Genomic DNA, 23351 nt, shown 5'->3' on the forward strand with positions numbered 1-23351 from the left:
CTTCTGCCAAAGTGACATCCATTTCCTTTAAATATATACTAAACAGTAGGGGTGAAATCACGCAGCCTTGCCTTACGCCTTGCTTGATGGGAAAATTAGGCGTACACTCCCCGTCATTGCCATATCTAACAAAGGCATACCTTTCGTGTATATAACTCACCCAGAATACTTAATTAATCTGGGTCTATACCCAACTTCAGCATATGGGTCCATAACAATGTTCTATCGGCCTTCTCAAAGTCCATAGAAAGGTCCATGAGGTCCAAGAATAGTTTTCCTTTTTTGCCTCGATAATATCGGTCTATCATAAGTGAAAGATTAAGACATTGCTCCTTTGTCCCCCCTCCAGATCTAAAACCCAACTGAGTGACTGGGAGGATATTCGCTCCCTCCACCAATTCTAAAATCTTATTACGGATTAGTTTCCCCAGTATCTTCAAGGAGACATCGCTTAGGGATAATCGGGCGATAACAATTCGGTTTGGCTCTAGATCTTTTCTTGAATAAATGGATGATCGCACTTGGGTGGTACCACTCTGGCAGTTTTTGGGACATAAGAACAACCCTGATCACATTATATATCAAAGGGGCCCATAACGCCATGTTAGCTGTATACAGGTCACTCAGAACCCCGCCTGAACCAGGTGCTTTATTGGCACCTAATTGTTTAATAGCTCACCAACCTTGACCACTGAAAAATCATCAACTAATTTCTTCAGACTATATGCATTTCTGTTTTCAGTCTCGTCCAACTCGCCTACTGAACCACAGATCTGACGGAAATGTCCTATCCAATCATCAGCAGCGATGTTTACAGCTTATCTGAGGGATTTCGTTGCAACCTCTTGCAACGATGTAGTATCTTTGGATTTGCAGTATCCCAACCATCCCATCCATTGTCCCTTCTCATGGTCATGTCTCAGCTGAGATGGGACTTTTTAAGCCAGATTCCAAAGAATCACTATCTTCATGCCTGTTCCTAGGAGCTATTAGTAGTTCCTTCTTGGCTTTCTGACATTCCTTCGAGTACCACCCTTTGCGCAGGGACCTCACCCTGTTGTTGGATCTAAGTTTTAAAACGTCTTTAATAATAACATTCAATTAATTTAAGGCTTCTATGATAGCATTGATGCTATATGACAAGCAAGACATCAAATGATCAAAACCTTTTTCGCTCCTGAGATCACGGTTTCGTTGATAGAGGACCATTGTACCCTTTTATCCATGTTATTTTCTTCAGCACTGGGCCCTGCCATACCCCTTACACTCAGGGGTTCTTTTACTAGTCTCAATTAGAGTGATAAAGGAGCGTGATCACTCTTAACACGCTCCTCCACTCTCATGTCGATTACTCTCCACCAATCATTAAACCTAATAAGAAAAGAATCGATCAGAGCTATCACAGTTCTATAAAAGATGCCCTTCTCTGGCTTACCTGATGACGTTCTGCCATTAGCACAACACAATTTATGTTCGACCCACAGCTTAAGAAGACAAGCCCATTGCTAATTTTGGTAGTCAGAATTACATAGATCCATTGGTATATTCCATCCCACCATTTCATTAGCATGAAAAGTGTCATTCCCCACACCCGACCCAATTCTGGCATTCTTTTTTTTTTTTTTTTTTGTTTCTTTGTTTTGGTAGCAAAAATTAATTTACACCTTTACAAATAATACATAACACATAGAAATCATGTAAAAACATAAAAATTTGATCAAAGTTGATCGATACTTGAACAACTAAAAGATGGTAAACAGATAATAAAAACACTTGGACATATTTCCAATACATCATCGATAATCGCAAATGGGAATCTACAACATCAGATAGCATTCCTAACATAACATAACAATGATGATATGGCATCACAGCCCTCCACCAACTTAACTACTCCCACATACAATTAGCTAATGCCATCAATCATAAGGAAGACAAAATCTCAGGCACCCAAAATGTACCCTCTCCAAATGATCCTATTGAAAGACAACAGTTGCTCCTCAATTATTGCAACCAGTCTGACAGTTGCTAGTATAATGGAATTTGAGTTACCCTGCATACATTTTAGCCATACTAGGTGACATTCAAACAGAGAATAAGAGGTAAGATATGCATCCAAGCAACATTGCCTATCCTTCGAAAAGAAATTGCAGTACATGAAGAGGTGTTCCAGAGTTTCGGGCTCAGATGTGTCTAGGCAAAATCTGCATCCCTCCCATTTTGCCAAAACCCTGTAACAGTCCCAATTCCTAATACGAGCACCCGTCTGGATAAGGTCCAGGCGGAAGCGCATATAGGACCTTCTTGCTACTTTATCTGGGAAACATAAAATATATGGCAGCCGAGGTGTAACTACATGCCTAAAGGTGGCATAGTTGGTAAAGGAAGAGTAGCCTCCAATCTGATCGGAATTGTGAGCCCAGGAATTTTTAAAGAAACGCCTTTTAACTTTAGCAGGGGTATTAATCAAATCATCCAGCGTCATATTCAATGAAATCAAAATCGCTTGTGTCATCTCTTTCACTTTGGAGATCGAAATTGGACACTTTCCAGCAAGCATTTCCTGAAAGTCCTCATAGAGTGAATTTGGGGGTGGAGAAATCATTTTAGAAAATGCAGTTACAATCCGCCAAAGGTATTTATCTTCTAATGGATATAAGCCCAATTCATGTATAATGATAGCGTTGGGTAGATATCCGGGAAGCCCCAAAGTCTTCTTCCAAAGATTACCTTGTAGGAGATTTAGAAGGGGCCCCAAATTCAGAAGGCACATGTCAACTGCATATAGGAGGATGGGCTCTATTTTCATGGTATAGTATTGTATGAGAGGCAGGAGGGAATAACGACAATATTTGGTGAAAATAATTCTCATTTTGGCCAATAGTGGGTTAAACTTCACGTTCAACACTATGCGCCACTTGCTAATAGACGACCCATTCGATAGGTGATAGCCCAAATACTTAATCTCTTCTTTTCTCAAGATCGGCTGGGCGTTTATTGTAAGGTTGAATCTCGGAAGCTTTTTTTTGGCGGTGAAGACCAATATATGTGATTTGGCTGAGTTAATAGTCATGTTATTCAGTTTACAGTATTCGCCAAACAGGTTTAATTTATTTTGGAGTCCAAACGGCACTCTATCGAATATTATAATGTCGTCGGCAAATGCTAGCCAGTGGAGCCGCAAGGAACCCAGTATTGCCGGGAAAGAATTTGAACCCTGCCAAATCTTGTCAATATCGGCAAGGTAAAGATTGAATAGGACCGCAGCCAAATTGCAGCCCTGTTTGACACCTATGTACGTAGGTATGTTATCAGTCAATAGCCCTTCCGCATTGATACGGACCCGATAGGATGTATTCTGGTGTAATGCTGCGATAAACGCTACTAGTGTAGATGGTATACCATAAGCCAGCATCTTTTGCCAAAGCTGAGTGCGAAGTACATTATCAAATGCAGCCGAAAGATCCAGTGCTGCGATGTATATGGTTCCATTTGACTTGGAATGTGCATTCCGAAGGAGATGGGCTAAGATTGAAGCATTTAATTGGGTGCCCATTGCTCTCCGAAAACCGACCTGGGCTTTTGAGAGAATATTTAGGTCATGTATATGGACTTCCAATTCTGACAGGATCAGTCGTGCAAAGATTTTCCCAGCTGTATCTATAAGGGCAATAGGCCTAAAGTTTAGAGGATTGCTTAGAGCACCCTTTTTGTGTATTGGAATAATTATGGCGGTCAGCCATGATTTTGGAATATTGCCAGTTTTGTAGATCAACTGATAGCAAGGGAGGAGGTACCTGGCCCAAAAATAAGGATCGTCTTTTAGGACGCAGGGGGGCAGCCCATCTGGACCAGCTGCTTTAGAAAACTTCAATTGGGAGATTGCCCATATAATATCCTTTATGTCCCAGGGACAAACCCGCGGAAAGGACAATTGCATATTACTACTTTCTATTTTGGAATGCATAGTTGGCAAAGCATATTTTTGGGAAAAAAACTTCTCCCATTCCGGACCCGAGATGGTCGCCACAGAGCGGGTATCCGCCTTACCTGACGGATTTCTTAGAATGGCCCATATCTCTCGAGTTTTTTTTTTTGCAGAGCAGACTAATCATACGTTGATTGACGAAGGTGAAGGCAGCTTGGTGTAGAGGCTTTATTTGGTGCTTAAAGCGCCTAATGATATAGTTTTTTTCACGATGATAGATAAGAGGACTGAGTGACTTTTTTCTTAGGTTAGCCAACTCGCGATTTTTTTGCTTTTTTAGGATTGCTATCTGATTCAAGTTTAGATGGGCATCCAGAGGGATACCTTTACACAAAGCATCCTTCACTAAGGATACGAGGTGTGTCTGAATCATGTTGATATTTCTTTCATTAATTTTTTCAATATTCCCCAACGATATGGAGTCGTCATGGCATACTATAAGGTCTCTATTCACCAGAAACACCAGTTTTCTACACACAGCAGGATTCCAATTGACAGAGATGGTACTTCTGTTGGGAACCGCCAAACAGGCGGGAGGTGACGACATATAGGCATCACACCCCATGTGGAGTTCCGAGCACAGCATGTGGTGGTCGCTCAGGCCCAGGTCTAAAATTGAGACTGGTTCAAGCAACCCAGAACACACTTTGGATGCAAGGACATAGTCGATAAGGGATGAGACATTGCCCCGAGACCATGAGGTATGTAGAGAATGAGGTGCCAAGTGAATTGGGTAAATGCCCCATTTTTCAAAGAAACTAGTCAGTTGTTGCCCTCTGAGAGAAGCTTGTTGAGCATAAAAGGAGCAAGAAGTAGGAGAGCATATTATATTAGAAAACTGGAGGTATGAGTTTAGATCGCCTCCGATCACAATTTCGTGATTGGGGCACGAGACAGAAGCATGGCCCAAAATCCTGTCCAGGTCCTCCAAAAGACAAGTAAGAGAAACTGACTTAGGATTCCAATACAGCGACATTAGAAGCAAGGGCAAGACCTTGGCGTGTTCAAACGACAACTCCACTAAGATGCATGATATCGAGGTATCCAGTATAGAGGCCACTGCTTTTAGACCATTTTTAATAAGAACAGCGATACCCCCGGAAGGACGGCCTGCAAGTATGCGGCTGGCTGGAATAGAAAAGCTGGAATAACCATCGAGAATAATCTCATTTAGGCACATCGTTTCCTGAAGAAATAAGATGTCTGGTTTCTTCTCAGGGACAACCCGCTTATGCCATCCTACCAGGTTGCCCAGGCCACAACAATTCCAGGATGAAATAGTCAGACTTGCCAATTATGAGCCCGGAGTGGGCCCTTTAATGGCTGCAGCTGTTTTTATCAGAGGTTCCAGCCAAGCTAGCCCACTCAGTACTTGGGTTAGCGATGCTAGTTGGAGTGATAATTGAGTAACCTGGGAGTCGGACGAATCTATGCCTGGACCCACTGGACATACTGGCAAAGTGGGAGGCACCCAGTCAAGAAAAGCCCATGCACTATCCATATCCGGAAATAGGCATGGTATGAGACCAATGGAATGAAAGTCCTCAGCAAACTCCAATAGCATCTTAGTTATAATCTGCGATTGGACTCTGCAGAGGGCTCTATGGTTGTTATGAGTTGCCAATTTGACCCAGTCGAGGTCCTTAGATGAAAGATTCCTAAGAGCTGGAATGTGGAAAAACGAGTTCATCAAAAAAGACCTATTTATGCGAGCAGGGCCATTTATCTCTGGATTACTAGTCCAACCAAGGATTAGTTTCATGTCCTTTGGTGTATGTATGAAAGACAAGGCGTCAGGAATGGATTTCCCAACCATTGTTTGCGGGGAGTGCACAACCTCCACATTAGGAGGCCGTACCGGGGACGCCAAAATCACAGGCGCTTCTGGAAGGAGGGGAGGACAAGCGCGGTCTACAACTACCGCAAAGAGTGGTGCAGAAGGAATGGCAGCTACTACCTTGTCATCCGAAGATCTTTCCAACTGTAAGGGGGCATTACTTGGGCTCACAGCAGGTGTCACAGTGCCCTCAGCTGGAATCGTAGTGCTCGCCTTTCTAGGTTGAATATTGGGAAAGAAGGAATGAAGCTGGGATTGCAGCTTGACCGTGGGAGTTCCTTGTGGGCCACGAGGGGCGATCTGAATGTTGCCATTTTTCAAAGCTGCAATCTGTAGGTGTTTCCTGCTTTCCTCGTCAAGATCGCATAAGACTAGACCAAGATCGTCGTGGCTAGTCCCAGTACCCAAGTTTACATTAGATTCAGGGGGCAACTGGGCACCAACGGGAGTTGGTGTTTTAGAGATAGTTTTCTTCTGACTAGCCTTGGTAAGGTTTAGGCGTTTTTGAGCTCTTAGGAAGGACTTCCTTGCTTTACGCGAGGCAAAGTGTCTTCCTTCATGCACCAGAGGTCCTTCCTCCAAGTCCGGGAATACATCCGCTGCCGTCGATGCTGGACTAGGCAGGGCCTCAATAATGTCAATCAGGGGAGAGGGGCTGTCCGGAGGAGCAGCCAAACCTTGAGTAACTTCATATCCCTCTCCTGGGGAATCTATGGGATCCAATTGATGCTCGGTTATGGCCAGCTTATAAAGAAGTTGCTCTACCTGTAATAGACGTTCGTGCTGGAGTTTAAGAACCTCCACCAAGTCTAGGGCCTCCGAGTTTGCATGCTCCAACATAACCGGCTTATCCCCTTTCGCAACCTGAAAACAAGAAGTCTGTAGGGAAACTATAGAGCAAATTCACAGATCCGTTTGGGAGCCTTGGGTATAAGTCAAAACAGTAGAAGGGAGCTGGGTTGCTCTAGCTAGGACATTCTCCAGCATTTTTTGAAATTGGGCCAGATAGAAGGATCTGGAGTGTTCTTCTGCTAGGATAAAACCTTCCAATCTGGCCATCTTGTCTTTCATAGAAGATAATGAAGACTGCATCTCCCTTATGGAGCAATGTGTAAGCTCATGACCCTTATCCAGCAAGTTGAGAATACGTGAAATTACAGGAAAATTGAAGGGTTCATTGAGCTGAGGGTGTGAGCAGAAGTCCTCTGGGGTAGAGGCCGATCTAGCTTCACCCCTTCGAGCTGCAAGGTCTGCCTCATCATTCACCAAGGAAAAGGGGTCCACACCTCCTAAAGGAAAAGACCCTACAGACAACTCTTCACCAGTCTGAATATTGTCATAGAGAGAGGCGACTCCCCCTTCCAAACCCCTATTATGGGAGGTCAACGGGACAATCCCGTTGCCACCATCTTTTTCACTGTTGGTTTCAGAGGGGAGATGAAAGTGAACTTGTTCGCGAAAGGGAAAAGCAGACGACGCAGGAGACGAGGGTCCCAGCGAGAGCCGCACTCTTTTGCTTAGTTCACTAGCAATGGTGGGAGCCAACATAGAAGTGTCGGCAAGACAAGGAAGGCCTTGAAGGCCTTGCATAGAAGAACAATCTAATTTGTGACCATGACTAGTCACGTCACCCTCATCCCCGACATACTCATTAGCTTCTTGGACTGAGAAAGTTGACACTGCCAAAGACGGGGGCAAACCGTGTAGAGATAAGGGGAAGACCAATGGTGGTACAGCCGATAAGACAGTCTCATTACACCTCTCTTGGCCCAGCCCAACCCCCCTCTCTATTAGCAAGGTAGCCATAGATGGTGAAGGAACAGATGCTGCCAGAAACTGAGGGAGAAGGGTGAGTTGGGTGTTAGTAACAGACTCTTGGGCGGGTTCCTGCGGATGGGAGCCAGTTTTACATCCACTTCTTAAAATCGGGCTCATGCTCAACACCTGTACACACCCCAAAACCAAACAATAACATCCACCCCTTTTTATCCAGGGACAAGGGTAGTGCCAAACAGCAAAGGGCCAGGTAGTGCAGTAGCACAGGCCCACACTTCTTGAAATATCCTCCGTGAATTCACTAAGAAATTTAACAAGGTGTAAACATAGACTCTAAGCACATAAGAAAAACATTTTGGAATTATGCCAGAGCAGGTACACAGCAGGTACACATCTATCTGGCCTTGGACACAAAGAAGAGGGCACCCCACTCAGGGAAACTCGCCAGGAGCTGACCCCGCAGTGCACGGACTGGTGGGCCTCAGAACCAGAATTTACAACAAAAATATCGGATGGATTGCACAATAACTGTGTAAAAGGGAATACCTGAGCTCTCGCCACACCAGACCATGCAGGACGATACTGGAAGTCTGAGAGCTGCCTCCACGCGAACCGCCAACAGCCAACAGTACTTAGATGGTACTTGGCAGGTGCGCGGCGCGGGTGCGCGAGGAGGCTGGATTTCAAGGAGGCTTCCTGGGCGTCACACGGCACAAGGGGGCGGGGCCTCCTCTGAAAGGGAAACCTCCTTTCCTCGTTCGAGGGCCAGGCAAACCGTGTGTCACACAGTGAGACGTCCTCCTGGCTTACAGAAAGTCCAAGCCGTACACACGGCAACAGGAAAGGAAAGCGTGGTGCGGCGCAGAGCAGAGACAGCGCTGAGAGTAATCCAAAGGACAGGGCAGTCCAGTCCAATCCACAGCCAACAGTACTTAGATGGTACTTGGCAGGCATATCAGCCCGTGTGATCACGCAGATATTATCTGGTAAACCATCCTGAGCAGTCACTATTTGATTATCTAGACTATGAAGAACTTCCAGTATAATAGTGTTGGCATTATTTCCGGAGCAGTTATTGTACACTTTGAAAATGTGTCCTATTTCACTGAAATAACCCATCAATCAATCCGTCTCTGCCTTGGTCCTGTCTCGACTCCGCCTCTTCCTGATGTCTGCCTCCTTCGTGCCAATCTCTCAAAGTGATCTGGCGGCTATGGTATACAAATAGAGCCTCCCCTGAACAGCTGGACCCATGCCAAGCTAACACTATCAAGGACAGCATACACATCCATGCACCTGAGTTCTTGGTCAGCAGAACACTGGGCACTTGCATCTATCAGCACTTCCTGAAGAAACTTGCCTCTCCCCCTACTGAGCAAAAAACAAATGTAACCCTGTGTTAGGTGTAGTTGGCATTATATGTGCTTCCTGGTGTATAATTGGTACTAAAGAACCGGTTGGTGGGTTAATATGAGATTGGCTACACACTCTATAAGAGTACCGGTCATCTCCTTGGGTCACATGTTCAGCCTAGAAGAACTGGTACCACCTGTTCATACCTGTGTGAGAGAAGTGACTCCACTGGGAGTGAGAATAAGGAGCAGACTCCGGAATTCTCCAATGAAAAGATTAAACAACTATTCAAGTACAAATGATTACAGTAGCAGTCAATGAGGAGTCTAATGAAAAGGTCCCACACAAGAATACTTAACAAACCCATTAGGTTGGAAGTTAGCCGACACAGTTGTTTCCTTCTTTGTGGCAAATCCACTTCACTGGGGCCTCCAGCGGTAAAGTGTAGAGCAGGCAGTATATCCTATTTCCCAGGCCTAGGGTTTATGCTATTTGGGATAGTGGAGGAGTGCTGAAATCATGCAGGGCTTCTAGGCACTTCAGAGATGAACCAAGGGCCACGACACCGCTCCCTCCCTATTTCAGTGAGGGAGGACCCAGTGAGAGGTGGTTGATGTTGGGTTTTTACACATGTATGGCTCTCCATCATAGCTGGGGTGCAGGGCCGTCACAAGGGGGGTCCAGGGGGGGCAAACTGCCCCGGGCCTCGCGCTTGCTGGGGGCCTCGCGGCCCCCTCTCCTAAGTGGAAAACAGCACAGTATCCCGTGTCCTTTATTCACACGGGGGACTGTGCTGCCCCTGCAATGATTTTGCTGTTTCTTGTGAAGCCGTTTGGCTCCGCAACAAACAGCAAAATAATGGGAGACAGCAGGGCTCAGAAGTGAGCTCTGCTGCCTCCCGTCATTCAGCTGAAAACGTGGACACGCTGACTGACAAGAGAGGACTCCTCTCCTGTCAGTCAGTGTGTTCACGTTGCTCAGCGTGACCACACTGACTGACAGGAGAGGAGTTCTCTCTTGTCAGTCAGTGTGTTCATGTTGTCAGTGTGACCACGCTGACTGATGGGAGAGGAGTTCTCTCTTGTCAGTCAGTATGTTCATGTTGTCAGTGTGACCACGCTGACTGATGGGAGAGGAGTTCTCTCTTGTCAGTCAGTGTGTTCATGTTGCTCAGCGTGACCACACTGACTGACAGGAGAGGAATTCTCTCTTGTCAGTCAGTGTGTTCATGTTGTCAGTGTGACCACGCTGACTGATGGGAGAGGAGTTCTCTCTTGTCAGTCAGTGTGTTCATGTTGTCAGTGTGACCACACTGACTGATGGGAGGGGACTCCTCTCCTGTCAGTCAGTATGTTCATGTCAGCGTGATCATGCTGACTGACAGGAGAGGAGTTCTCTCTTGTCAGTCAGTATGTTCACGTTGTCAGTGTGACCACGCTGACTGATGGGAGAGGAGTTCTCTCTTGTCAGTCAGTGTGTTCATGTTGTCAGTGTGACCACGCTGACTGATGGGAGAGGAGTTCTCTCTCGTCAGTCAGTGTTCACGTTGCTCAGCATGACCATGCTGACTGACAGGAGAGGAGTTCTCTCTTGTCAGTCAGTGTGTTATGTTGTCAGTGTGACCACACTGACTGATGGGAGAGGAGTTCTCTCTTGTCAGTCAGTGTGTTCACGTTGCTCAGCGTGACCACGCTGACTGATGGGAGAGGAGTTCTCTCTTGTCAGTCAGTGTGTTCAAGTTGCTCAGCGTGACCACGCTGCCTGATGGGAGAGGAGTTCTCTATTGTCAGTCAGTGTGTTCACGTTGCTCAGCGTGACCCCGCTGACTGATGGGAGAGGAGTTCTCTCTTGTCAGTCAGTGTGTTCACGTTGCTCAGCGTGACCACGCTGCCTGATGGGAGAGGAGTTCTCTATTGTCAGTCAGTGTGTTCACGTTGCTCAGCGTGACCCCGCTGACTGATGGGAGAGGAGTTCTCTCTTGTCAGGCAGCGTGTCTACGTGTCGGCTGCGTGGATGCTTTTTAAGGGTGCATGGAGGTAAGGTAAGTGTTTTTTATTTTAAATTAAAAGTGTGTATGTGTATTTAAATTAAATTAGTATGTATATGTGTATGTATGTATGAATGCATGCGTGCATGTTGATGTTTGTGTCAATGCTGTGTTTGGTTTTATGTATACATGCATGTATGGAGTTGTGTAACTGGTGGTTGAATGCATGGGTGAAAGTGTTTTTTGTGAGTGTGTGTTCAGCACCACCCCTAAATGTAGCCACCCTGGGGGCCACTTCATTAAGGGGTGGGCTCATGGCATCAGAGGTGCACCTAGGCTAAAATGTCAGGGGGAAAGGGGACTAATACTTCAAATGTTGGGAGAGGTGCTAACGTCAGTAGCTGTGAGGAAGGGGCAAACTTCCTTGTGTGGGTGCACCTAAAATCTTTCCACTTTTCGAATGAGACTATTCTGGTGAAGCTTCAATGTTACAAGCAGCTACCTCTTGCCTTCATTTCTGAAACATCACACTTAAGGACTGCTGTGAGAATGAGATGTCTCATGTCACCACTTCCCTTCTAATCACTCCCCTAGCATGCAAGTGCTAACCCCACATCACGATTTCAATTACCTAAAAGTGTATGGATATGAATGCAGGTGCTAACAGTGAAATGACTTCTCATGGCCATGCTTATCCCTATGGCATTCTCACCCAGTCCCTGTCCTCCCCACCCAAAACAACTCCTCACTGGAACTCTTTGGGCTAGCTTTAAACATGGCTAGCCATCAAACTTTGCCCTCAATGTGCCTGCAAGTGTTTCCTCAAAGGAGTCTTCTAAGAGTTCATTACTTCATTGGAGTTGTAAACACGTAACTGGTGTAATAAAAATGTCTTAATCAGGTCTGCCTTTGGCCACTCAATTTAAAAACACCCTGCATGTCTTTCGCTGAAATTCTTTTAAAAATAAGCATTGGCAAAGCCAACAGTTTTGGCTTATGTATAAGTATTAGGCATTTACGAGGCACTGCTATTAACTGCTCAGGTACTCAAACCATTTTGCACTGGCACTATCAATGGCCAGCTAATACCAATACAGAAGTGCCTTTGCCATGCCTACACAAATGCCCAAACTGTTAGCATTGCCAGTGCTCTTTTTGCTTTACCCTTGATGCACAGGACTATGCATCAAGGTTAAAGCAAACATACTACTTGGCTAAATTGGCCCACTTTGAATGTAGGCCAATCTAGCCAGTAATAACACTTATGGTACACAGTCAGCCTGGATATACTTTCTGTGGCATGGCATTTTTACTGGTTGGGAATCCGTACATGGTAATAATGGCAAATATCGATGCAGCCTGCTTCAACATAATTAGAACAACCAGCATGAATATATGTTTATACTAGCATATCCCGTGTGGAAAGGCGGCATGAAATGTATTGGAAAATGTTCCTATGCACAATTTTTGATTTGCAACTATTGGGAATTTCCATGTGCTTCCATACAAAACCAATTGCAAACTGTGTGGATTTCTACCCAATTTTGCAAAGAAAGTGCTATAAAATGCATACTTTTAACCCAATGTTTCAAACATTTTCTTGGGAGTGAGAAGCCCCCCCCCCAATCCACCCTTTGGTTTGGGCTCCCTCACTGTGCTCTGTTGATCCTGACTAATTGGAACAAACATTTAAGCCTCTTAAGTTCAGAAATGTACCAGCCTCCACTGTACATCATTTGTCACGTGTATGATGTGTGTTTTAATGCGCAAACAGGGGCAGGGTGCTCCTTAATTATATGATATGGCATTTATAACGTGCCTGTACGCAAGTGTTTCTAGGCGCGACAAGGCAAGGAGGGAGAAACAAAAGAGTAGGACAAAACACAGATCTTACTAGGCCTTGTGTCATTCAGATCGTACAAGAGCAGGGAATGGGGAGGGGAGAAGTGCCGAGGGTGGGGTAGGATGCAGAAGTGCAGGAACAAAGTAGAAACAAGAGTGCAGCCAACTGGTGGCAAGTGTGAGTACTCATAAGTGTAGCCAACGGGTGGACAATACGAGCAAGAGCGGGGACTGTAGGGTTACAGATACAGACCACAAGTGCAGGGGAGCCAAGAGGCAGTGCGGGATTGCAATAGGACGTACAGGCAGGGACCTGGGCCCGAATTCAGAGCTTGACCAGGTGACCAGTGCATGGATCAGGCAGGTGATCAGCAAGGGAGAGGAAGAAAGAAGGCAGAAGCAAATAAACAGGTCTTGAGGTGCTTCCGGAACCGGAGATGGTGCTCCTCGTTTTTAGCGAGGCAGGGAGGCTGTTTCCAGAGGGAGGCCCCAGCCGAAGAAAGAGATCTGCCCTCAACTCTTTGCTTGGAAAAGTGATTGACCCTCAGAGAATTGGAGGTGGCGCAGTGGAGAGCTCATGCCATCTTATATATATTTATTCATATGATAAAAAAGTTAGTCTGGCATGAAATTTTCTTCAGTAGAGAAAGTAGTAATAAACCATATTTGGGATCCTGCACACAAACTCAAGGGTAGATTTCTCAAGTCTCCTGTGTGCGGATATGCCGCCGCTGGCCGAGTGCAAAAAACTGTAAGGGGGCCTCACCAAATGTTTTGCCCCGGGCCTCACCACATCTTCTGACAGCCCTGCTGGGGTGTTGGAGGCGTGCCTGCTAGGCCCTGGAGAGTGCATCGTCTTTTAAAAAGGGCCGCCAATCCCCCAAAAAACAAATACCAAAACAACAAGGCAGAAAACAACGTATTTTTTGGTTGGGATTTTTGAACTCTTTAACAATAAATAGATGGGGGTTTGGGTTAGGGAATAAAATAAGTTGAGGGGATATGGAGTGTTTCCCTCCACCCCTGCAAATGAAAAAGGAAATAAAGTGGGTAAAAACGACCTCGTTTTTTTCAGTAAAACCATTGGCGTGGTGGAGCATTGTAGTGCATTGCAGCAGAAAGAGGAGACGCAGGACTTAAAGCACCCTTGTCTTAACCTGCAGGAACATTTCGGGGCACACCATGAGAGTATGTTTTTTCCCCACTATCTCGCCTGAGCCTGGAGCACATTCGGGAAAGAAGGACACAGGGACCACTCTCAAAGGAGCAACTGCTTGCCGTTTCAGCAGGAACACCATTAATGCTGCTACTGACCCCTGATGGCCCAGTGATTGTGTGGACATCCCCAGCCGGACCCAGGGATCCAACCTGTGTTGCTCCCTGTCGTCTTGCTTCCAAGGCGAGCATGTTGCCCCTGAGCCATCCTCCCGAGAGATAAAGGGGCCATGGCCCAGATCCTTGTCCCAAGGAGGGAAGCCCTTCCCCATGAGATCCTCCTGCATGTTACCATCACTAGGGGGACTGTCGGTTAGCAGCCTCACCTCCCTAGCCTCATGGAAATGACGCCATCTAAAGGATCGTCTCACATGATGCTCCCTCGCCTTGACTAGTGTAATAGTCTTCTCCTGAGCCTCCCAAGTAGCCGCGTCCAGACCCTTCAAAACAAAGGAGCCAAACTGATTCGAAGCTCAAAACCGCAGGATCACATCATGCCTCCATTGCCAACCATTCATTGGCTGCCTGTTGGAGCGTGGATCAATTTCAAAGCTCTTTGCCTCATTCATAGAGAATTCTGCAACACTGGTCTGACCTAACTCAGGCAGAAAGTAAAGACACCATTCCCCTCCAGACTCTTGAGATCAGTGGGATCAAACACTATTGAACTGGGTCACAGAGCTATGGGCTCTGGTGGGGTCTCCCTCTGGAATCTTCGCTCAAATGCCACTTGATCTGTCAAGAACTCCCTTCAGTTCCTGAACAAAATGCAGAACTTACCTAGTCAGAAAATCTTTTGGCTTAGGAGACTGATATGCTATGATCGGTTATTTATAACGCGCTTAATAACCAGAGGTTTCTAAGCGTGAAATGAAATGATATTATATTTTATTTATATCCCCGCTCGTACACAAGTGTTTCAGAGCATGACCAGGCACAAAGGGAGGGGAACAAGGGAGAACAAGGAAGAAAACAGCAATCTAGCAAGGCCCGGTGACATTAAGAAAGCGCAACTGCATGGAAAAGGGAAAAGGGGAAAGTGCATGCAAGGGGGGGGGAGTGGAAAGTGCGGAACAGAGGAGAGAACAGAATAAATACGAAGTAAAAAAAATAAAGATGATAAACCATGTTAGTGCAGCCAGCAAGCGTGAATCGGGGGATCAAACCTGTGTTGCTCTGTGTCGTTTTGCTTCCAAGGCGAGCACGTTGCCCCTGAGTTATCCTCCCGAGATATTTTGCCAAGACTTTTTGACACACCTCATGTCTGGGCTGTGCGTTTTCTGGCCTTTCACACTGCACTTAAGATTTTATCAAGTACTTACTATTCCTTTCATTGAATGCACAGCGCTAGGTTGCGCTTCCCCCTCTCCTTTGCATTTATCTGGTCAGAATGCTTGCAAAGCCAGTGAAAGGTCCGCTTTTCTTTCCCCTTCCCTTTGCAGCGCTATGAAGCAACCGCACCTTATAACTCTCCAATGCATTCATTTATATACAGCAGTGATAGTGTAGGATGGTGGGATTGGTTCATTATTCTCCAAACTGGGTCATTGTGTTCATTTGGGTTGAACAGCGACTTCTACTCGCTGTGCGGTGAGACAAGTTTACTCGTCATGGTGTCTGACCACCCTCATTTCCCCAAAATGACGTCATATTTGAATAATTTCCAATGATTTTGATTTTTGTTTTTATATCTTTGAATGTAGCGACTCAACAAGAGACAAAAACAGTAAATTGAGAGCGCGTGGTTAATTATAGAAATGTAGCAATTGTTTTCATCTTTCCACGGAGCCTCCAACCAGACTCACCGCTGCCAGACTTTACTTTTTTATCCATCCTCATTTCTCCTCCTTTTTTTGCACGGTTTCCTTTTTTCTCCCTTGTCTCGATCTTGCTTATTCCCTACACTTTCTTTCTGCCTCTGTATCTCTCTTTTGTTTCTTTGGGATTGAAAGAAGGGAAGCCAAGATAGAAAGGGTAGAGGCAGCACAGGCCCAAAGTATGGCCCCTGCAGACCCACTACCACCTGTGGGGCACTGGTGGCGCAGAGTGAGGCGTGTGTGCGGCACAAAGGGAGGTATGTATGTGTGGGCCGCGAAGGGAGGTATGTGTGTGGCGCAAAAGGAGGTATGTGTGTGCCACGAAGGGAGGCGCATGTGTGTGTTCCATGAAGGGAGGCGCGCGTGTGTGTGTGTGAGAGAGAGAGAGAGACGGACGCACGAAGGGAGGTGTGTGTGTGTGTGCCTGTGTGTGAGAGAGAGAGAGAGAGAGAGAGAGAGCGAGAGAGAGAGCGAGAGAGAGAGCGAGAGACGGGCGCACGAAGGGAGGTGTGTGTGCGCCAAGAAGGGAGGCGCGCCTGTGTATGTGTGTGAGAGAGAGAGAGAGACGGACGCACGAAGGGAGGTGTGTGTGTGTGCGCGTGTGTGTGTGAGAGAGAGAGAGAGAGAGACGGACGCACGAAGGGAGGGTGTGTGTGTGTGTGTGCGCGCGCCTGTGCGTGTGTGTCTGTGTGTGTGAGAGAGAGACGGACGCAGGAAGGGAGGCGTGGGGGTGTGTGGCGTGAAGGGATACTGGTTTTGACACGCGTGAGAGAGACACAGGGTGTTGTGTGAGTGTCCAATGTGAAGTGATCACTGCAAAACTAAATCTGTGCAAAGGAACACCAGCGCAACATACATGTTATCTAATATGGTGACAAAAGATGGAACCCCCTCAAATGTACCATCAACCAAAAAAAATAAACTCACACAATGATGATGTCATCAGTCTGGGAACGGAAGGGAACGGAAGGGAAGGATGGGTCACACCTGCAAAGCACCACTGCCTTAGGTCAGACCGGGGCATATGCTCTTCTTCTGAATTTAAACTTTTTCTACTCAATGCCATACGTACTGTACCTATTCAAGAATGGTTATTATGGATAAGGTTGCCTTGGTAATGGCATAAGTGTTTAATTTTTGGGCTGTTCCGGACCATTAATGTCTTATAAATTCTACAGCAAAGTGCTTCCAGTAGAAGATGTTTCTACAGTCTTCCATCCATTCATTTCCATTTGCTATTGCTGGTTCATATCAATAATAAACGTATCAATTAAAATGTGCCCGGCATCCCTTCCACAATGTGAAATGCCAGGGATGTGTTGCACAATGCCCGGTGCGCTAGTTGGTGCAGGGAAAACTCAGAAGAAACAAAACGAACGCATATAGAAACATGTTGCAATGTGTGGGGAAAATTAATCATTTGTAAAACTCAGAATTAACAGTCTGCAAAACGCGTGACATGTTCATGCCCAGACACGCCCTACTATTCTTTGAGAGGGTCGGAAGGGAAATCTGAGAACGCATTCTTAGGTCTGGTTCGAGAGCTCTTCAGCTCTCAGTCAGAGTTGTTGGAGTTGTTTGTTACAGGCCCTGGTGTCAATCCGCTGGTCTGTGATGCAGAAAATGGATCGGATCGCCTCATTCCTTCAAGATGAAGCTGTCATATGGAATCCGTGGAAGTGATCGAATTTAAAATAACGAATGGAGAAATTACCACTTTTTTTTAACCGATTTTTTCGAAATTTGGGGACATTTTACTAACATATAGGTGTGGGGTAAGGGTAAAAGTTAAGATAGGGTGGAGGGATGTGCAGGGGTTCTCACCCCCCGCATTATTAAAAATGTTAATCCGTAATTAATCACATCAGCCGAGGCTACTTTTTAAGTGGGGCGACAGATTCGGAGCATTGGCTGTAAGTCTTCACTCTCTGGTAACACTCTCCTCTCTGCACTGAACGTATTATCTCTGGCCCTTCCTCCCAAGGTCACCTAGTGGCTGTTTTTATTCTTTGTATCCTGGGATTTGTAGTTTGCTTTTCCCATTTTTATTTCAGTACTACAAGCCCCAGAATTCAAAGGGGAAAAATAGTGGCTGCAGGACACAGTCATGCTATTTTAAGATTTTAAATATTGATGTTATAGTTAACCTTATGGTTTAGGGCTAGCCACAGGGAACAGTTAAAACCAATAGTAAGGAGAGTTCTGGAACTGCAAGCGCTGGAGGTGACAGCTCGGCTGCTGAGCTCCAGTTCTCTTCCCAACCCTGGGCCAAATAAAATTCTGGGTCCCTTTTTTGGAGGCGTGGTGGGCCAACAAGATACCTTGCCTCACCTCTCCCAAACAGCTAAATGAAGATAAAGGTGAGGGCGCGGTAAGCATCAAGTCCAGAAATTAAAAGTTACTATTGCAATAACACCCGATTTGGTGAACCGGATCTGGTGGTAATTGCTCGCGGGCCAAGTTATGATGATGGGTCCTGACACCATTACCACCCAATCCGACGAGCCGGTTCGGATGCTATTGCCATATTGGCACCCCAGGTCTACAATCACCGAACCTGGGGTGCTGATAGTGTATTTTCTTGGAATTAATGGGATGCCTATGGCATAGGATGGCCCCCGTGGAGATGGGGCCGGCCATGGGCCAGGACGGAGGCTGGAGCGTCAAAATAATAAGTTGAGTGAGGTATGGGGCGGGTAGGGGAGAAAATGGGGGAGTGAGTGGAGGAAGAAGCCATCAGACTGCTCACAATGCAGGATGAGATTGTAGGATTCAGCCGGGAATCAAAGCAACCCGGTTGGTTACTTCTCTCACCCCGGTTCTAATGGACATTACGCCCTAAGTGTCAGCAGAGATCTCGTCCATTAAGGAAGAAACCCACTAATCAATGCCATAAAACAGTGCTCAGAGTGAGGCCTCGCAAAATGTAACTTCCCGCAAGACAAATGAACTTGGGTCAGAAGTTTTAAAAGGGGGGGTTTGAGGGGGCATGGCAGTCTCTGGTTATTCATCTATGCCAGCAGCCAGAACATTCCAATCTAAAGCTGTCTGAGCAGAAGGATTTCTCAAGGAGAAATAACATAGGAGTCTCTGGTCTACTAGAGGGGGCAGAGAAGGAGAACCCTTTTGTGTTCATGCTGTAGTTTTTCCCTATAAACCTACACCTCCCTGCAGGAAAGACTACAGAACACGCTGAGAGGGGCCTTACCCCTAAACAGGGTCAGACTGGGCCATAAAATTGTCTCAGGCATCAATGAAAAAGTGGCCCACAGTTGCAAATGACAATTAATTCCTTTTGTGACAGACTGAGTAGTACCCAAGGGGCAGGTTTTCGATAAAGTGCAATGTAAATTGTGCATGTTAAAGAATATTTATTCAGTAACACTGATCAAAACTACTAGCCGCATAATGAAGTAGTTCATCAAACTGGCCCACTTTGGCCAAAAAAAACGGGCCCACTTTGACCAAAATTAACTGGCCCTCACTAGCTGTTTGTGTTATTGGTTCGACCATGGGCCTTTTGCCCTATAGGCCAGTCCAACTCGGCCCCTAAACCTAAGGAGGGGAAGCAGACAGGTTGCACTGCAAGTACAGTTTTAAGCTTCACAGTCAATTAAGTGAATCTCAAAAAGGCAAAGGAGATGCAAACTTTAATGTAGGATGGTCAGCAAATTATGATCCTTAGGTGACTAACGCAATGATGTTGTGGAAAGGATTACGCTGTTTCAAATGGCGAAGAAAAAATCCAGGTTAAGCCATTACTGGCAAAGCCAACAGTTTTGTTTTTTAAGTAGTCATGAGAAAGGCATTTTCCTGGTGCTGCCAAAATTGTACTATCTGGCCATAAAATGACAACAGCTGGAAAATGGTGTGTTATGCCCATGCCTGGCAAATGCTCACTTGGTGAATACATTTCTATTACACCAGCAGTGCATTTTATATCTGCAATTAAGCCCTGTACTCTCAGAAGACAGCTTAGTCATAATACTAACATGCCAAGAGATCACAGGAGGATGTGTTTTGGGCAGGTACTGTGCAGGCATGGCCATAAGAATGAGTGTAGCTATAGGCAATCAATGGGTGGGTAAATAACCAAACAACACCTGCAAGCTGTGTGTCCCTCCTCACATGCCATCTCCTACCTAGCTGTACTCCAATGCAATAGTTTTGGCTTATCGGTGGTACACATTCCATCTCCTACCTAGCTGTACTCCAATGCAATACATGCCACCTCCTACCTAGCTGTACTCCAATGCAATAGTTTTGGTTTATCGACGGTGCGCATGCCATCTCCTACACAGCTGTACTCCAATGCAATCATTTTGGCTTATCAGTGCTTCTGAAGCACCACCTAATAGCCTAAACTAAAAACTGCCTTATTGCACGGTGTTTCCTAACAATTCTAAAGTGACCCAACACGGGAAACCGCATTAGGTTCATAATCACCATGATGCTAAAGGAAACAAGCTGTCTGCAAAGTCAAAAAAACAGCACTGTCCTCTATGAAACTGAATGCAAGGACTGTACTCGCCTGCACAGCATGTATTTTATGTTCTAAAAGCACTGCTGTTAAATGCCAATTGAATCGCTGTTATGGGATTGAGTGGGGAGTTGGGGAAGATGTACAGGTGCTTGGTTGTAAGTAGCTGAGTGCGCACTGTCACCATTCTCACTTGATTTAAGAGGCAATTTCCAGACTTATTTTTATTCATTCAGCTATTAAGTTAATCCCAGGTTATTTATTGTGGGAACTATGTTGTGGTATGGGTTGCTTAATTAGTTGTGTTTCGGGAGCACAGTGGTCTTGCTGAGGGGCAGTTGTGGTTTAATGGTTGCAAGATCATCACTGTGTGGGCCTACCTTGTGCTGTGGACTGTACATGAAGATTGGGCACGGCACAGCCCAATGTCGTGGGGATGTACATTTTCTTTGAGGTGATGGCGATGTAGGAGGCGGGGAAACAACGATTCCCGCCATCATCAGATGCTGCACAACCTGGCTCCAGAACAATGCTGGGGCACGGGGGCTCTAGGGTGTTACATAATAATATTAAATCCCCCGAATGTATCCATTTGGCCACTAGTCCCAATTTACTGATGGTTGAGATTCTTTTTGACGGGGGCGTCAAAATTGTTCTGGCAAATATCTATGATCCCCCTGGAGATGGCTGCACACTTGATATCCAACTTAATATATATCAATGTTTAATCGATAGATTTGTTACAGATAGGAGAGGTAAATGTTGTTCTGGGGGGAGATTTGAATGCAACTAATCTGTACGATCACCAGAATACTATGATTCTGGACGAAGTTAGAAGCAAGCTTAATGTAAAATCTGAAAGGCGGTTGACTTTCTTTACTGACATTGATCTGCACAAGATAAATGGTTTTGGAAATCAGAAATTAGAGCCTACTTGGACACATGGTCAGTATTCTTCTACTATTGACTATATGTATCTTAATGCTGCCCTCTATGACCTCCTGACTCAGTTCACCATTTTGCCCACTCTTTTTAGTGACCACTCTCTATTAACTTGTTCCCTGGTGGTGAAGATCACTGAAATTCCAATCTCTGATAATATTGGGCAGGTTGTAGTGTTAGGTAAGGGAAATCGGCTGGGATGGTCAGTCCAATCGGAACCTGAGCAAAGCCAGCAATTGGAGTAAGTGCCTACAGATTAAAGAAATGACTAAGATGACTGCGGAGGAAGCTGTTGAATGTATTTCCATATGCATGCACGATATGATGCCAATGGGACAAAAATTGTTCCCTCATGCTTCAACAACTCACTCTATTTCCCCCTTTGACAAAATAATACATCTGGAAAATAATAAAATGCGTAAAGCTATAAAAGCCATGGAGCAACTGCCTTTTCCTGGCCTTAATTTTATTTTGAAAAACATTAAATAAAGAACAACTCCAGGAACTGGGTATACAGATATCAAGCCTCTAATGACAATGTAAATTGGCAAGCTATGGTTAAAATGTTCCTGGCAGGAGACACGAAAAAACTGTGGGCAAATTTCAGGGCGGTCTCCAGTAAAGGCAATCAAGAGCTAGCCTGCTGTATAGATAGTGAAACTGGGGTAAAACACCTTGAGGAAATATTTAGGGAAGAATATGTGAGCTTGAGAAAAAAAAACTATAACAAACTTCCCAATACATCGAGATGATGTCATAGACATTATTACGAAACTAAAAACATCTCGTGCGCCTGGGCCGGATGGGCTGTGTAATATTATTACTAAGCAGAATGCTGATATTTGGTCTGACATTGTACTCATTATTTTCCCAAAAATTATAGATACTGGAGTGATACCCAAGTCCTGGAATACCTCTATAACTAAACCCATATTTAAAAACGGAAACCAAAATCTGCCGAAAACTATAGTCTATTAGCCCTTACGGACATGCCTAGTAAAATCTTTTGCACATTAGTCCTTTGGAAAATAAATAGGTGGATTTCCCTCAACAACATCCTGAATAAAGTCCAAACTGGGTTTCGGAAAGGTTATTCTACTGGTGACAATATTTTCCTGGTTAATACCTTATTCGAGCAAGCTAATAGCCCTTCTGGTTCATCTCCTTGTATTCTTTTCGTGAACTTCTTGTCCGCATTTGATATGATAAACAGAAATAGGCTGTGGGCAAAACTCGAGCATATGGGTATGCTGGGTGTTCTACTATATATGTGCAGATTAATGTATGAACCAAACACCACTAGAGTAAGGCTGAATAATTTGGGCTTAATGTCCGATTCTATGTCAGTTAAGATGGGAGTCCGACAGTGCTGGGCCTTGGCACCTATGTTCTACAATCTATTCATGGCTGATTTCGGTGAAATCTTCATTGAAAAAATGAATGTTTTCCCCAGGATAGGCATGAACAAGCTGGGTTGGATCTGCTATGCAGATGATATTGTTATTTTGGATACTTTCTGGAATCTGCAATAGTGCAAGGGCAGTCTGCTATTATGCTGACAAAATCGGCCTGAAAGTTAACATCAATAAAACACAATTTATGGCCATTGGCCGTAGACGATGCAAGAAAACTTATATCCAATGTAGTATTGGTACTATCAAAAGGGTCAATTCATATAAGTACATTGGTTATGAAGTTACATCAGAAAGAATTGGAGCTAATGAAATCTTGCTGTTAAATAAGAGGGCCAAGGCACTTTCCATTACGGGAGCGGTCCTATCCTTCTCTAAAAGATCTGCAGGCTACAGTCTGTCTGAGATACGCCCTATCTATAGACAGAAATTGGCAGCAACATTTCTCTATGCCCTGGAGGCATCTCCTATTGACTGGACCTCTTGGGCTGATGAAATATCAGGACTGATTTGGTGCAGAATTTTGGGATTGACTAACTACACACCTATTGAAGCTATTAGGCTGGATATGGGATTCATTTCTCTCTCCATTCCTACCCTAAATAGAGCCAAATTGTATTTTAACATTATGTTCTCATCTCATTACTCGTTTCTGTATATATTGCGTACCCTTTTGGATAATGGTACCAGTACGGTGTTGAA

The sequence above is a fragment of the Ambystoma mexicanum genome, chromosome 8 (genome assembly GCF_040938575.1).
Source record: "Ambystoma mexicanum isolate Mex_15411 chromosome 8, UKY_AmexF1_1, whole genome shotgun sequence".
Taxonomy (NCBI): Eukaryota; Metazoa; Chordata; class Amphibia; order Caudata; family Ambystomatidae; genus Ambystoma; species Ambystoma mexicanum.